Raw genomic sequence first — 5000 nt, forward strand, 5'->3', positions numbered from 1 at the left:
CTAGATTAAGCTTACATCATTGTATAACATTCCTTAACCCAATATAATTGTTGTTGTTTCAAGAGGGTTTAACTGTTTTAATCTGGCTGTACTTAAAAGAGGACGGTCTGTTGTACCGAAACTTAATACATGTACTTTATTTTCATACATATAATACTTTTATTTCATAGCCGGTGAAGAAATCTGCCCAAAGAAGCACAAACAAAATTAATCCTCATCAGCATATGAAGAAGAACGACTAGAACGAATTGAGTAAAGTGACCTTGAGATGTTAAAAAATGAAATGGTAAGTTAACACAGGTTTAAATGAAAAAAAGACAATATTAATGACAACACATCTGCTGCTTTTTGTGATTGTTTTGATATTATGAAACTCCAAAGCATTAGCCACGCATGGAGAAAAAACATTATCATCCACGGTTGTTCTTCCCATTTTTGTGTACCATTAAAGTTAATGACATGCACATTACAAGTACTGTAATTGCTGTACATTATTATTATTGTAAGAAATAATAAAAAAAAGGCTCAATTGAACAAAAATACACTAGAAGCTGCACATACTGTACAGATACAGGCTAATGCATGAGCTACACATGTATGAAGTTCTTTTCATCCAGTGGCTAACCTGGGAGTGATGTGCATTTAATTCTCATTTTTATTGTAATCATAATTATACAACTGTAGATACTGATGAAATATCAGGATTTTTCCCTTTACTAAAAAAATCATCGCTTCACTGCACGCCGTGAACATATCACTTTTACATGTATCTTTCACATGTGAGAATATAAGTGTCGTCATGGTAACAAACATGATTAGCCAATAAAAGGAGTGCTTCCTCTAAATTGTAAGGTACTTTTGTGCTCTAATATAATTATTCTCTACTACGTGAACATTTTTATTGCAAATTTTACATTATTATGATTTGTTATTAATACCTTTCATATCTTGTTTCATGTTACACAGCATTCGTTAGGGGTTGGCGACTACGTTTTCGTCATTTCGAAAATGAGTAAGACACGTTTTAAATCTTGACATTTCATTAATATCTATATAATAAACTGAACATTACATGGCCACTTCGCGATATGAATTTTGTCCTCGAGTGCTCCAAGTATCTCTCACTCGTTTGTGAGATACTTTCAGCACTCGAAGATAAAATTTGTATCCCCGCACGGCCATGTAATATCCTCTATGTATTGTACAATGAACTGGAGATTGTGTCTAGATTACAGGAAGGCATCATTTTATTCTAACTTTATTTCTTTGTTCTTGTTTTCTTTCAGATACCCACAAACGTTAACATGGCAATCATCATGGGCTTTTTTTTTTATCTGAAAGCCAACAAAGTTACTGATCCCTAGACAATTAACAATAAAAACAAGAACTTCTCTCGTTTCCAATCTACGAAAAAAACTGACCACCTGTACTAAGCAATCAGTTAAATTATTAATTATTAAATGATACAATTGGAATTAGTGTTTCTTGGTTGCAGTCAAATTACTCGAGGATTTTACATAACTTTGGCAGAATTAAATTCAGCTCATCGCAAAGAAGACTTCAGTGGAGGTCGTCAAATAAAACTTAGCCGCGATGAGGTACAAGACAAGTTCATTATTTATCTGTTTTCGATTTTGTCAACCACGGATTAGATTGATCTACCCACGGAGGTCAAAACGTGTAAAAGGATAAATGTAAACATTGTAACATTCGTACCGCCATGGAAAGCAGTAGTCGGCTGTTCAAAATATAACGGAAGTAAACACGAATTGCTTAGACCATTGATTTCTTTACATCAGTGAAGATGTAAGTTGTACGTTCTCAAATGTTCTACAGTGTTCTAGCAAAATGCGTGACACATCAGCAAGCCGATCAGCTCCGATATAAATTGTGTAGACGGGGCCCAGTATTGATTAAAAAGATGAACTTTTTACTGTGTCTTTATGCCGGCAAGGTGTAACATTTAAAAATGGAAGACATATATGTTGAATAGGAATAATGTTAACAAATAAAATCCCAAATAAACACAGTGAATGCAAACGAGTGGCGAAACGGATCTATTGTCATGTGAGACGTGAAATGTCCTTACTCAAGATCTCGCAAGTTATGAATGTAGATGTAGATATGTGCAAGTTTAGACGAGGCAACTATTCATCAATGACAGTTTATAATTGAAAAGGTCATGAGAGGGAATTAGAGACCTTCTTACAGTGCAAATTAAGAATACATCTCGATAGACATTCTTTATTCTTCCAAAATGATATGCTGTAGAATAGTTGTCTAAAGTAAGGCTTGTTTGATACCTTTTTACCTTGTTGTGTAAAATATTTTAAACGAAATTCCTAGATATCTGTAAGATCATGAAAAGCCAGAAGAAACCGTCTCTCAGGCTGATGGCCTTAGTTTGAGGAGGATTTTAACGTGCACTGGGCTAAATCTGGAGGCGACCTGAGCGTTTGGAGTGAATTTACGGCTGGCTTCTTCAATGGTATGCGAGACCGCCACCAACAAGTAATCAACCTTGGGGAATTATATATGTGAGGGAGAAAATGTAGAACTAAAACTCCCTAGAATCGCGCTGAAACGGCCAGAAATACTAAGAACATACCATAAATACGACAAGGAGACAAGGTGAGAAATTCTGGTGTATTTTTATTTCTATTTTAATGCCCTAAATAACGATCGCTAAATTCCCGATACAAACCCCTACGTAACGCAACAACGATACTCCGTGAGCTTGGGCTACCTATGCTCCCTGACAAGGATAAAAAGTATCCTATTCATCTCCCTTGTCTTCCTCCTCCTCCTCTTCATCATCATCGTCGTCATGATCATCATCAACATTATCAAAGTCCGATGACTCATGCATGACCATCGTCATCAGGCCATTATCACACCTTCCATCATCTTCAGCATCATTGCAGCTGCGGAAATCGGCAGCTGCGGAAATCGGTACATTTAAGTACCGCCGCGCGACATTGACATCTATTAGTAGAACAATGCTCCTTAATTAGATGGAGGATTGCATTGGTCTGTAACGATGGAAATAAGTGTCTTAAGCTGGTACAGCAGGCAGACTAATTTCTCAATTCCGGCAGCGGTCTTTGCTGTTGGTTGCGCGATTTCACCTAGATCTGCAAGTGCGCTAGTGTTATCAGCTTCTGGGAATGCTTTCCAACAAAATAGCTTCCGAAAGAGATAAATGATCCTCGCGTTTATCTGGACAATTTAAGCAATTGTCTCATATTGACACCTGAAAAATTCAGGTGGCTCCAAGGGCATTCGAGCCTATGACCTCGGCGATGCCGATGCAATCAATGCTCTACCTCTCCGGCAGTTGATCGATTTCGATGTTGACTGAGCCGAGAGCAATCGAGGCCGGTGTTGCGCATTGCACGTTCTTAGGTGTGCAGTTAGTCCAGCCTTGGATCTACGCAAGCGTTTTCACCTAGTGCACTTTACGGAAAGCAGTTGTTGAAATAGACCATTACCTCTATGTTTTATGACTTCAGCTGGTATGCCATCCAGACCAGGCGCTTTACCAATGTTAGCAGCTTTTACAGCTTTCCATCATTCAAATGCATCATTGTCTCTCGAGCGGTTAGGTGGTCGGTTGCATTATTGTCTACGTTGCCCTCTTGATTCAGCAGTCGGTGAAAATGCTCTTTCCAACTGTCTGATATTTCTTTCATGTATGTAAATAGCTGAGTTCCATCTGCATTCTTAACTGGGGCAACAGTGTTCGTTTTGGAGCCGTACACAGTTTTAAGCGCGGAGTACAGTCCCTGTGAGTTCCTACACTCTCCAAACTTTTCAATTTCTTCCTCTTTCTTATTCCACCAGTTGTCTGTCATTATTCTTATTAGCGGGTCAATTTGTTGGTCTTATTCGTTCCGTGAAGGGAATGTATATTTGAAGTGTGGGTTATAGACGAAAGTGAGAAGTGATCAAGTGAAAAATGTTATTTCACCCGCAAAGCGTCCTGTTATATCAGCTCCACTCTACGCATGGAATCTAGGAACCGCCGCAGTTTTGCAAGTCCAAGAGCAAGAAAAATAGGGTTGAGATGTACCTTTCTATAATGCTTCCTCTTCCTAGTCACATCTGAAAACGTGTTCTCAAAGTGTATGCATCTTCGACGTGGGGTGGTATCCCCGAATACCTCGTTGAAGATCTGCAGCGTGTGCAGAATTGCAGCCTTTCACTTGTTGGCACTATGAAGGCTAGCCTTCCTAACCTTTAAGACCGCAGAAATGCACCTTCTAGGTGCGAACTCGAGAGAATTTTAAGGGATAAGAACCATCCCAATTACTCACTGATATGAATGATCAGTAGCCCCTACTCCAGTGACGAATCGCGTTAAACCCGAAGATACCACATTCTAGGACTGATAGGCACATGAAGTCCTTTGCGCTAAGGTCAAGTCGCATTTTAAACAATAGATTATGTTCTCGTGGGCTTTTATTATGCGAAACCGTAAGTATTTAAATTGGACATTGCCTCCTATATTTTTCATGTTTTTATTTTATTATCGTAAATTCACCGTACTTTTTAATTTAATGATGGATTAAGAAATAAAGCTATTATTATTTCTGGGAATTGCCTGAGGGACACTACAAAAACGTGCATGTCGGTGTCAGGTTAGATGTTGATAGTAGTGACTCCCGAGTTTGAAGCATCAACAGCATGCAGCAACCATTTTGTATCAGCCCCCTTACGGTTTCTCTCGAGGTACAGCTGTACACCAGATCTCTACTGGTTGCTTAACAGGGATGGCCCCAAGCTGCTATCCGATGCAATCTTCCATCTAAGTAAGGGGCAATGTTCCACTAATAGATGTCAATATCACGAAGCGGAACTTAAATGTACCGATCTCATGATTATCATGGCGACGATGATGATGAAAAGGAAGAGAAGGAGGAGGAAGACGAGGGAGATGAATAGGATACATTTTATCTTTGTCAGGGAGTTGTGATAAAACGGCATTTGTCGGATTGAAA

The 5000-nt window shown here is 38.8% G+C and overlaps 1 long non-coding RNA gene across 2 annotated transcripts in view; it reads left to right on the forward strand.

Annotated features, from left to right (window-relative positions):
- Positions 1–2035, forward strand: part of LOC138010861 (uncharacterized) — a 22432-nt gene extending 20397 nt beyond the window's left edge. The window contains exons 7-9 of one of the 2 annotated variants that reach the window (XR_011124570.1): positions 171–286; positions 967–1012; positions 1287–2035. This is a non-coding gene — a long non-coding RNA (uncharacterized lncRNA). The remainder of the gene's footprint in view (positions 1–170; positions 287–966; positions 1013–1286) is intronic. The other variant, XR_011124571.1, reaches the window with a different exon arrangement.
- The last annotated feature ends 2965 nt before the right edge of the window (positions 2036–5000 follow it).

This window comes from Montipora foliosa, chromosome 7, assembly GCF_036669935.1.
Source record: "Montipora foliosa isolate CH-2021 chromosome 7, ASM3666993v2, whole genome shotgun sequence".
Taxonomy (NCBI): Eukaryota; Metazoa; Cnidaria; class Anthozoa; order Scleractinia; family Acroporidae; genus Montipora; species Montipora foliosa.